Source organism: Antechinus flavipes, chromosome 1, assembly GCF_016432865.1.
Source record: "Antechinus flavipes isolate AdamAnt ecotype Samford, QLD, Australia chromosome 1, AdamAnt_v2, whole genome shotgun sequence".
Taxonomy (NCBI): Eukaryota; Metazoa; Chordata; class Mammalia; order Dasyuromorphia; family Dasyuridae; genus Antechinus; species Antechinus flavipes.
Window position 1 is genome coordinate 512,292,411 of NC_067398.1, and position 11,563 is coordinate 512,303,973.

The 11,563-nt window shown below is 33.8% G+C and overlaps 1 long non-coding RNA gene and 1 pseudogene across 1 annotated transcript in view; one reads left to right on the plus strand and one right to left on the minus strand.

The window, feature by feature from the left end:
• LOC127544045 (uncharacterized) overlaps positions 1-5,376 on the plus strand; it is a 48,930-nt gene extending 43,554 nt beyond the window's left edge. The window contains exon 4 of the long non-coding RNA XR_007949363.1: positions 3,977-5,376. This is a non-coding gene — a long non-coding RNA (uncharacterized LOC127544045). The remainder of the gene's footprint in view (positions 1-3,976) is intronic.
• Positions 5,377-5,849: 473 nt separating this feature from the next.
• Positions 5,850-10,245, minus strand: LOC127564057 (14-3-3 protein zeta/delta-like; annotated as a pseudogene).
• Between the last annotated feature and the right edge of the window lie 1,318 nt (positions 10,246-11,563).

The following is an 11,563-nucleotide window of genomic DNA, read 5'->3' on the forward strand; positions in this document are numbered from 1 at the left end:
AGGAAGATGCTACAAACTAAAGCAAATTGACAAAATGAAGTTGAAATGGTTATTGAGAAAGATTAGTAAAGGATCCAGCAGTTTATTAATTTTTTTTCCTTTTCCTAAAACCATGATACTAAGTTAAGTGGTGGTGTTGAATAGTGCTTGAGGTACCAGACTGCAACTCAGACAGACTGGATTCAAATTCTGCTTCTGACATAAAATGTCTGTTTGACATTGGGCAAGTCACATAATCTTTTTGAGCCTCAATATCCTCATCTATATAATGAGAGTATTGGACTAAATGGTCTTTACAGTCTCCTCCAGTTTTAAATCTATGATCTTATGAAAATCTTAGAAACCTTTATATGCACCATAGTTTTTAGATTTTCTAAAACTTCCAAAGATTTCTAAACTTGCCCTTCTAATAAGGAAAAGTGAAATCATACGAAGGGAAATAAGTTCATCTTCTTGTAACGTTTAAGTTTATGGTCAAAGAAAAGTTTTTTATGATTGGGGAGATACTTAGATACAGGAGAAATATATAGTATTTAGTTTTATAGAATATTTTTCTGTGATGAATTTAACACTCCATACAGAAACACTAAGCTAAATACATATAACATTATATGTATAAAACTATAAAATCCCAAATAAGGAAAATAGAATAAAAAAGTATTATGGTTTAAAAAAAAAGTCAAGAGACAGAGTATGAATGAGGAGGAGATCATAGTAATCCTAATTCAAAGGTTTTATCTTTGACCAGTAGCATTTTGGGGGCAAAAAGGAGGGTAATGGGAATAGAGAATAAAAGGGAAAGAAGTGAGAAATTGGGTTACAGGAATGTAATAACATTTAAAATGTAATAGCAAAATTATAGGATTTTTATTTACTATTATTACGTTGTTTTGCATTAGAAATGAGCAAGTGACTTTGCTTGAATTGAGAGTTAATAATCCATTTATTAAAGAACTATAGAAAATATTTAATTTTTCACCAGGTTACATTACTTTGGAACTTGTCTGACTTCTCTGACTCCCCAGAAAGCTCATTACTCAGATAACCTCATCATTCTGTAAGATCTCCTCAGCCTTGGTACTCCTTGTTACTCTTTGAGCTGCAAATATTCCTTAAGGAGAGATCTTAGACCAGACAGCTTTTCTTTTCTCACTGGGCTACACTCTTTTGAGACTTTTGACTGACTTCTTCACCAGCCCTTCTGGTTTTTACTCTCTTTTTGTGTGTTGTTTCAATTGTAGTCTTGTGTGGAGGGCAGGGAGTGTTTGTTTTTTAATTTGTATTTGTATTCCTAACACTTAACACATTGCCTGGAACATAGTAGGTATTTAATAAATTTTTATCAACTATTGACTGTTCAAATTTCATACTTATAACAAATAAAATCAGTTAAAATTCTTATAGAAATATAAAGGGATATAAAATGGATTAAAAACATAAACATGTTTTTAGGCAGTACATTTAATGCAAAAAAATTTAAATTAAAATACTGTATAAAAATTTATCATGTACCATTGTACATTAAGAAAATCTAAAGATACAACAGTATTTGATAATCTTAAACTCAAACCAGAAAGCATTAAGAGATTTAAAAAAAAAAAAAAGAAAACTGTAGAAACTAAAACTTTAAGCTTCTTGGGCAATGAGGGAGGTTTGTCTCCAAAACAGAAAATACATGAAGAAGCCATGAACACATTGCCCTGCTATGGACCCTGGCAGTTCTGACTAAGAGCTTCAAAAGACTGGAATAGCAAGCAACCCAAGTTTGGGAGCTAGATTCTGTGCCAGATTTTGCAGATAAATGAGCACAGTTGAAGTAGCATAGTCCCTGAAGAGTGACCTGTTTGACAGTTCAGTGTGAACTGAGATTAGGACTAACCTATGCCACATTTGAAAGTAAACTTGGTGAAGGCCAATGCTTTGTAGAAAATGCTGGAGCCCACTCTCCCTAGGGACTGAGGTAATATAGACCAGGGCTTTAAACTTTTTCCACTTGGGACCCCTTTCCACCTAAGAAATTTTTATATGATCCCAGATCTAGAGGCTTATTAAGTAGGTATACAAATCAATAATAATAATAATTTTGTGACTTCTCCCTGTGTCCCACATTCAGTTATGAGACCCTATATGTGTTCATTAATTACATTTTAAGAACTTGAAATACAGCTAATAGATCTTGATTCTTTGAGGAAGGCACACTATGCTGGGTAGTCCTGTTGCAGTGTCTCCCAGGACATCAGTTTTAAAGGTTTTTTTTAAGCTTTTTATTTTCAAAACCTATGCACATGGGGCAGCTAGGTAGCACAGTGGATAGAGCACCAAGCCCTGAAGTCAGGAGGACCTGAGATCTTAACACTTCCTGGCTGTGTGATCCTGGGCCAGTCACTTAACCCCAATTGCCTCAGGGAAAAACAAAACAAACATATGCACGGAATATTTAAAGTTCTAAAGTTCTTAAGAGAGACCTTGAGAGTGTCTTTGTATTGCTTTTTCTGATCATCCTGTGAGCCCTTAATGTATGTAAGTTCTTCATAAAATAATCTTTTTGGCAAGTATACATTTGGCATTCAAACAATGTGACCAGCCTAACAAAATTGTGCTCTTTGCAGTAAAGTTAAATGCTTGGCAGCTTAGTTTGAGAAAGGACCTCAGAGTTTGATATCTTATCCTGCCAGGTGATCTTCAGAATCTTCCTGAGACAATTCAAAAGGAAGGGATTCAGTTTCCTGGCATGGCACTGGTAAACTGTCCAGGTTTCCCAGGCATACAACTGTGATGACCGCATATTTAAAATCAGCCAGAGTCAGGAATTCAGGTTAAGGGAAAAATCTTCAATCTTTATTCTCAGGAGAGGTGAAGAAGGATTGCAATAGCAATATGGGCAGACAGGAAGCCAGCTAGCAGAGGGGGATCGGAGATGAAGAGCCATCACGACAGCAATGTGAGCAGCTGTGACAAGATGCCAGCCAGCAGTCTCTCCTTCTGCTTCCCTTCCCGCTCCCCTGCCTCCACCCACCAAAAACGTCATTTGCTATATAACACATCAGGACTTGCACAAAGAGTGGGCGGGGGCTATTGTTTCTCCAAGCATATATATTAATAGAGTATGGTCCAATTACTATTTAGCCTCATGTGCTTGGGACCTCAGTGCATCCACTCAAGCCTCAGCCCATTACATATAACAATGAGCACAGCGGCTCTGTAGACCTTCAGTTGGGTGGTCCTCTCCCACACTTTCCTTCAGTCTCCCAAACCCTGGGCTAGCTCTGGCAATGAGTGTGTCAATCAGGCATACTGCCAAATTAAAAGACCCTATCCAAAGCATTCTCATCAGAGAAGGTGCCGGGCTGTGTGTGAGCAAAGCAGAGTTGAATTAGCTCATAAGAAATGTGAGACGGGCAGAGTGAGGGAGTCCATCCCAGATGTTCATGGGGACTATTTGTGTCCGACCTGGGGCAGAGCATTCCGAGCTCGGAGTGATCTGATCAGCCACAGTCGGACACACAGTAATTCAACTCTAACATAGTGATGTCATTTTGAGAACGAAGGACAACGTCCAACCAACCAACCAGATGTTGATTGAGTAATACTAGAATACTAGTCACTTGATTGATATTAGGGAACACACTCAGAAATGGGGCTTCAAAGCAATATCATTAAAGAAAGTCACCCACAGCCCTTCAACCTTGTGAGAGAAATGATTATTAATAACCAGTGATTTGGGGGAGATACAGATTTTTTTCTCACTTTTCTCTGTCTCTGAAGGTTGAGCTAAAATTCTCTTTCATTTAGATTCCAAAAAGGTGGGGCAGCCATTGTGTTCCACTCAGGTTTGAGTGAGGATAAATCCTTTGAATAGATTGCCCAAGATTAGGAATAATTTAAGAAAATGACATAATCAAAGTTCAGGTCCACCCCCTCATTGTAATATTCATTCTTTCATTACTTGTTAACCAGAATTAATTGTCATCTACAGGAACACCTACTCTTCAAGATGAATGTAAATTGTGAGCCTGCCCTGTGAAGATCTTTGCTCTAAGACAGAGAAGACCAAATGATCACTCTTTATTGAAATGGTAGAATTATTGATAAAATGATTAAATTACCAGAAATTATGTCTCTCAAACTTTTTTAAGTGCCACACTTGCTCTGGGAGACTCAACTTCTCTGTAAAAGTAGAAGCTGGTATGAAAATCTTGAGAGTCCTGTAAAGGCTACACAAGAGAAATACTTGGTGTGTGTATTATGTATAATATATAAAATCTTAAAAATTTTTATTTACAGCTTTTTATATCACTTTTATTTCTAAATGTATTCCTTTCCTATACTCTGCCCAACAAGTTCTCACTTTTTAAAACATTTATAAAAGAGTAAAAAATAAAAGTTTAGTAAAACCAAATAGCATAACTACTATGTCTGACATTATGTGTATACACACACACACACACACACACATGTGTATGTGATATTTATACTGTACAGCTAGGACATAATGTAAGTTCAAATAATGCAAAGCACTATTTAGTGCAAATTATAAAGTGGTATGTGGTCTTGTTTAACGTAAGCCAAAATTGTGACAAGTATGAACTATTTGAGGATTTTAATAAGCTGCCCCATCGACAGTCTGATACTTGCCTATTATTACATGCAAATATGTATGATGCTGCATACCAAATTACCAACTGTTGTGTTAATTTTTTTCAAAGAGCCCTTAATAAAATAGACAAAAAGAAGAACACTTTAGGTGGAAACACTACCAATGGCTCCCTCTCCTGAGACTTTTTATTACATTAAAACAAAAATTTTATGTAACTGAACATTATAAATGTGGTCATAATAACTATAAAATAGATTGAGATGTCAATATACCTTGTAAATAGGAAATAATATGGTATGGAATATTACTTTTAAAAAAACCCACTGGTGAAATAAAAGAAAAAGATAAAATTGCATGTATTTTTTGTGGTTTGCCAACAACAAAAACAAGGAAATAAAAATATTGTGTTGATAGAAATGCAAGTATCTTTTAGCTGTATGGGATTAAGATTGCAGTTTAAAAAAAGGCAGCCCAATTAGCAAAACAATCAGTCAGATAAATGTTTTAAGTTTATTTATGGCAATGTGAAATGAAAATTAAATGGATAGAGAAGAAATTTTTGGTGCAAGTATTAATTGGTAATAAAAACTAAAATCAATAACATAATGTAAGAATTAGCTGAGGCAACTAGTGAAGATGAGACTGTATTGGTTAAGTATCCTAATGTTTTGAAAATTATCAAAGAAAGTGAATACATTGGTCAACATTTTTTAAAAAGTTAAATGAAACAGGCTTATTCTGGAAAACAGTATTTTCCAGAACTTACTTTTCTAAGAAAGAACAAAGATAACCAGAAAATTTCACTGGGATATGATAGGAAAAGGGATTTTAAAATTTAAATCAATTATTGTTTATCAATCTTGAAATCCTTGAACTCTGAAAGGCTAAAACCATTGTGTTCTTTGGTAGTCAGGTAAAAAAAAAAAAGTATGGTTGAGTAAAGTTGTTTTTGAAGACTGATTTTCAAATTATTTTAGCCCAATTTAGTTGAATATTATTGCAAAAACAACAATATCAAGTTTAAAGCATTACTAATTTTAGATAATGCGCTAGGTCATCCAACTATATTTGGTTCACTACATGAGAATATGAGCTTGCAAATCCACTAAGATATGCATAAAGCTCTCAGTACTTGCCAGCATACGTATAAAAATTTATAGAAAAAAATCATTTAGTCTATACTAATAAACCCCAAATGACAATAGATAATTCCTTGAATGTTAAATGAGTCTACTCTTTAAATATCTTAAACCCCCATGGAAAATATAGAAATCCAAAGAAAAGTTACATAAGCTTATCATAAGTTGTAAACAAAAACTCTTTGTCCAATAGCGTAGATGATAAATAGTATACTGTATAAATTTTAGAATGAAACAAAAAAGTTGGAAGGATGACTAATTCCCCAATTCTTCTTCTTCAGCTTCATTTCCTTTGATATCCTTTGTCCAAGATTTCTAGTGGTCTCCCAGTAATTGCACTTTTAAATTTTATATAATTTTTACCTAAATGCATCAAGTTTAGCAAGGGCTTTAGCTGAAGTGTTTCTAAAAAAGCAAGCTTTCTCTGAGAGTTCTAGATCTTATAATGGAACACAGAGAAATTCAGGTCCAGAGGCAATCTTGTAGGATATGTTAATTGCTTCTTTTTTTCTAATTTCAAGTGCTTTATTATATGCTTGTTGTGATTAAGTCAATATTTCTGTCCAGTCATCAACAGCAGCAAATTCAAGCAAATAATGGTAGTAACATATTTTCATTTTCAAATAGAAAACTTTGCCTTCTACTTGTCAAGCATTAGGAATCAGAAACTTTTCCAAAAGAGGCATTATATCATTGTAAAGATCTTCTACTTTGGCCTCAAATTTCTTTCTATATTCTTGGACTATCTGCTGTTTTTTTTCTCTCATCTTCCATCTTTTGCTCAATACTTGAAACAACTCTCCAAGATGACCTTCAGGTTCCTACAGGATTTTTGCAAGAAACACAAAGATTCTTTTCCTTACTAGATAATACATCTCCTTGCTTGGGGAAAGACTTCATGTAGGCTGCCATGTCATCATATCTCTAAGTCTGCTCAGCAAATTTGGTCTTTTGCACCAGATCATTTTTCTTCCATAACTGAGGATTCTGTATGCATAATGAGTGATGGTGGAGGTCAGTAGGTAGGGACAGTAGTTAGATCAAGATTCTATCCTATCAAATATCAGAGGGGATGTGGGAAAATTAGAATACTAATACATTGTTGATGGAGTTGTGAACTGATTCCCCTATTTTGGAAAGCAATTTGGAACTATGCCCAAAGGGCTATAAAACTGTGCATACTCTTTGACTCAGCAGTGGTTCCACTGGGCTTATATCCCAAAGAGGTCCTCTTTCTCTTCCCTCCCAACATATGATTTGGCAGTTACATTATAAAGTTGGGGACAGGGAGGGGAGGAGGAATTTGGCATGTTATCTGTAAAGGCAAAATATAGATTTACAACCAAGAATAATTTATCTGGAAAAAAGTGAATTTAATATCATGGGAGTGAAGAAAGGAGAAAGAATGAACCTTTAGTAGAGTAGAAAATTTTCAAGCATTCCTAATTAAAAAATCAAAGTTGAGGGAACATGAAGTTCAGATATTTCCAAAATCCCCATGTACTTGTTTCTATTAAAAGTACTATGCTTACCTCACAGAAAATGTCTGTTGTTTAGACTTAATGAACTAGCCTACCCAATCTAGATAGCAATTTGAAACCATACCAAAAAATCATTAAAATGGGCATATTTTTTGACCCATGATAGATACTGCTTTTAAGCACATTCTCAAAAGAGGTCAAAGAAAGAGGAAAAGTAGTCATATGTACAAGAATACTTCTAGGAGCATTTTTTTTTGTTATACAAAAGAATTGCAAACTAAAGAGGTGTTAATCAATTGAAGAATGGCAGAACAAGTTATGGTATATAAATATAATTTCTTGTACTACAGGAAATTCAGAAGTGACAATTTCAGAGAAATTTGGGAAGATTTACATGAAGTGATGCAGAGGAAAGGAAGCAGAATTCAGAGAAAGATTTAAAGAATAATGAACATTGTAAAGAAAAAAATACGACAGAACTCTATGAATAGGATACAAAATAAATCCAACTAAATCATTAGCATTTTAATATATTACCAACAAAGTCCAACAACAAGAGATACAAGAAGAAATTCCATTTAAAATAACTGCTGATAATATAAAATATTTGGGAGTCTACTGTCAAGGCAAAGTCAGGTACTGTATGAACACAACTACAAAACACTTTCCACACAAATAAAGTCAGATCTAATCAATTGGAAAAATGTCAAGTGCTCATGGGTAGGCTGAGGTAATATAAAAATGACAATACTACCTAAATTAATCTACTTATTCAGTGCAATACTAATTAAACTTCCAATAAATTATTTTACAGAGCTAGAAAAAATAACAAAGTTCATCTGGAAGAACAAAAGGTCAAATTTCAAAGGAATTAATGAAAAAATGCAAATGAAGGTGGCCTAGCTGTGCCAGACCTAAAACTATATTATAAAGTAGCACGCATCAAAACCAGTTGATACTGGTTAAGAAATAGAGTAGTCAATCAGTGGAATAGGTTAGGTTTACAGGACAAAATAGTCAATAATTGTAGTAATCAGTGTTTGACAAATGCCAAAACCAAAGCTTTTGGTATAAAAACTCTTTATTTGACAAAAACTACTGAGAAAATTGGAAACTAGTATGGTAAAAACTAGGCGTTGACCTATACCTAACACCATATACCAAGATAATGTCAAAATGGGTTCATGATTTAGACATTAAGAACGATATTATAAGCAAATTAGTAAAACATAGGAGAGTTCACCTCTCAGATCTGTGGAGAAGAAAGGAATTTGTGACCAAAAAAGAACTGGCACTCATTATTAAACACAAAATAGATAATTTTGATTATATTAAGTTAAAAAGTTTTTGTACAAACAAAACTGATGCAGACAAGATTAGAAGGGAAGCAATAAATTAGGAAAACATTTTTACATTCAAGGGTTCTGTTAAGGCCTCGTTTCTAAAACATAGAGAGGCTCAATTTTTAAGAATTCAAACCATTCCCTGGAGAGACTTACATGAACTGATGCTAAGTGGAATGAGCAGAACCAGGAGATCATTATACACAGCAACAAAAAGACTATATGATGATCAATTCTGATGGACATGGCTCTCTTCAAGAATAAGATGATTCAACCAGTTCCAAATGCGCAATGTTGAAGAAAGCCATCTATACCCAGAGAGAGAGAACCATGGAAACACAACATAGCATTCTCTCTCTCTCTGTTGTTATTTGCCTGCATTTTGTTTTCTTTGTCAGTTTTTCTTTTCCTTCTTTCTTGATCTGACTTTTCTTGTACAACAAGATAACTGTATAAATATGTATACATATATTGGATCTAACATATATTTCAACATAGTTAACATGTATTGGACTACCTGCCAGCTAGGGGACAGGGTTCTGGGAAGGAGGGGAAATTTTGGAACAAAACATTTTGCAAGGGTCAGTGTTGGAAATTACTCATGCATATGCTTTGTAAATAAATAAATAACTTAAAAAAAGAATTCAAGCCATTCTACAACTGATAAATGGTCAAAGGATATGAACAGATAATTTTCAGATGAAGAAATTGAAACTATATCTAGTCATATGAAAAGGTGTTCCAAATCACTATTGATCAGAGAAATGCAAATTAAGACAAGTCAAGTACCACACACATCTCAGATTGACTAAGATGACACGAAAGGACAATGATGAATATTGGAGGGGGATGTGGGAAAATTGGGACACTAGTACACATTGTTAGTGAAATTGTGATCTGATTCAACCATTCTGGACAGTAGTTTGGAACTATGCCCAAAGGGGTATCAAACTGTGCGTACTCTTTGACCCAGCAGTGTTTCTACTGGGCTTATAGCTCAAAAGAGATCTTAAAGGAGGGAAGGGAACCCATATATGCAAAATTGTAGCAGCCCTTTTTTATAGTGGCAAGAAACTGGAAACTGAGTGGATGCTCATCAATTGGAGAATGGCTGAATAAATCATGGTATATGAATGTTATGAAATGTTATTATTCTGTAAGAAATGATCAACAAGATGATTTTAGAGAGGCTTGGAGAGACTTACATGAACTGATGCTGAGTGAAATGAGCAGAACCAGGAGATCATTGTACACTGCAACAACAAGACTAGATGACGAACAATTCTGATGGATGTGACTCTTTCCAACAATGAGATAACTGATGCCAGTTCCAATGATCTTGTGATGAAGAGAACCATCTACACCCAGAGAGAGGATTGTGGGAACCAAATGTGAATCACAACATAACATTCTTGCTCTTTTTGTTGTTGTTTGCTTGCATTTTGTTTTCTTACTCATTTACTTTCTTTTTTTAAATTTGATTTCTCTTGTGCAACAAGAAAATTATATAAATATGTTTATACATATTGGGTTTAACATATATTTTAACATGTAACATATATTGGATTGCTTGTCATCTAGGGGAGCTGATAGGAGGAAGGAGTGGAAAATTTAGAACACAAAGCTATACAAGAGTCAATTTTGTCAAATTATCCATGCATATGTTTTGAAAATAAAAAGCTTCAAAAATTAAAAAAAGATTCTATCCTATTTCTTGCCATCTAGGGGAGGAGGAGGGGGGAAGAAGGGGAAAATCTGAAACACAAGGCTATGCAAGGTCAATATTGAAAATTTATCTGTGTATATGTTTTGAAAATTAAAAGCATTTTTAAAAAGAAAAAGAAAAAAAGATTCTAGCCTATTACTTCATAATCAACTTGAATCAAAAATACATTTTTCTTATCCTTCTGTTATGTTAATTAGCAGATTAAAAAAAACTTATTAAAAATGTAATTGTAAATGTGGAACCAGTCACCACATTTTATATATAATTATAATTTGAGATAGTAAGACCTGAATAATGAGATTACTCAGGGATTCATTATTTGAATTACAACTAATTGAAACTTTAACTGTTTTCTAAACATATAAGTCCTTCATTTCTGCAAAGAATTAAAGAAAATGCATTTTTCTTAATTTTCTCTAGGACTTAGCTTGATCATTATAATTGTACTGCATTTAAGGTTTTTTATGGTTGTCCTTTTTATTTACATTGTTGTAGTCATTGTGTAAAAACATTAGCCTGTTTTTTCTAATTTCATTCAACATCAGTTTTTATGTTTTCCCCACACTTCTCTGAATTCTTCATAATAATATTTTCTTATGAAACAGTAATATTCTATTACAAGCCTATGCCACAATTCATGTAGCCATTCAAAATGTACCTATTTCCCCCCCAATTCTTTGTTGCCACAAAAAGTGCTGCTAAGATAATTTTGGAGTTTATGGGATCGTTCTTTCTGTCTTTAACCTTCATATATTATATGCCCAGAAATAGGAACTTTTATAAAAATTGATCTCGATCTTTTAAGATCTTGTATTCATGATCCTGGACAGCTAAATAGCACAGTGGATTTAGTTCCAGGTCTGGCATTAGGAAGATTTATCTTGGTGAGTTCAAATCTGACCTCAGATACTTATTAGCTCTGTGATGCTAGGCAAGTCATTTAACCCTGACTGAATGACTGAACAACAAATTTAAATTTATATATGACAATAAAACTATAATAGTGATAATAGTGATAAGGGCAAATGGCATAGGTCAAGAGTTATTAACTAGTACCTGGGAGAAAAAAAATAGTTAAAAATACTAACTGATTACATCAAAAATAAGAATGCTATATCTATCATTTTCTGTAGGATGCTGCCGAGTATACAGAAGCAAATTAGTGATGCTGAATGCTTATATCAATGAGAAAAGGGGAAAGGAATGTAATAAGGACTTTAGAATATTTTCAGATCACCTAATATGGAGTATCATGGCTCTTTGCCTTTCCTCTAACA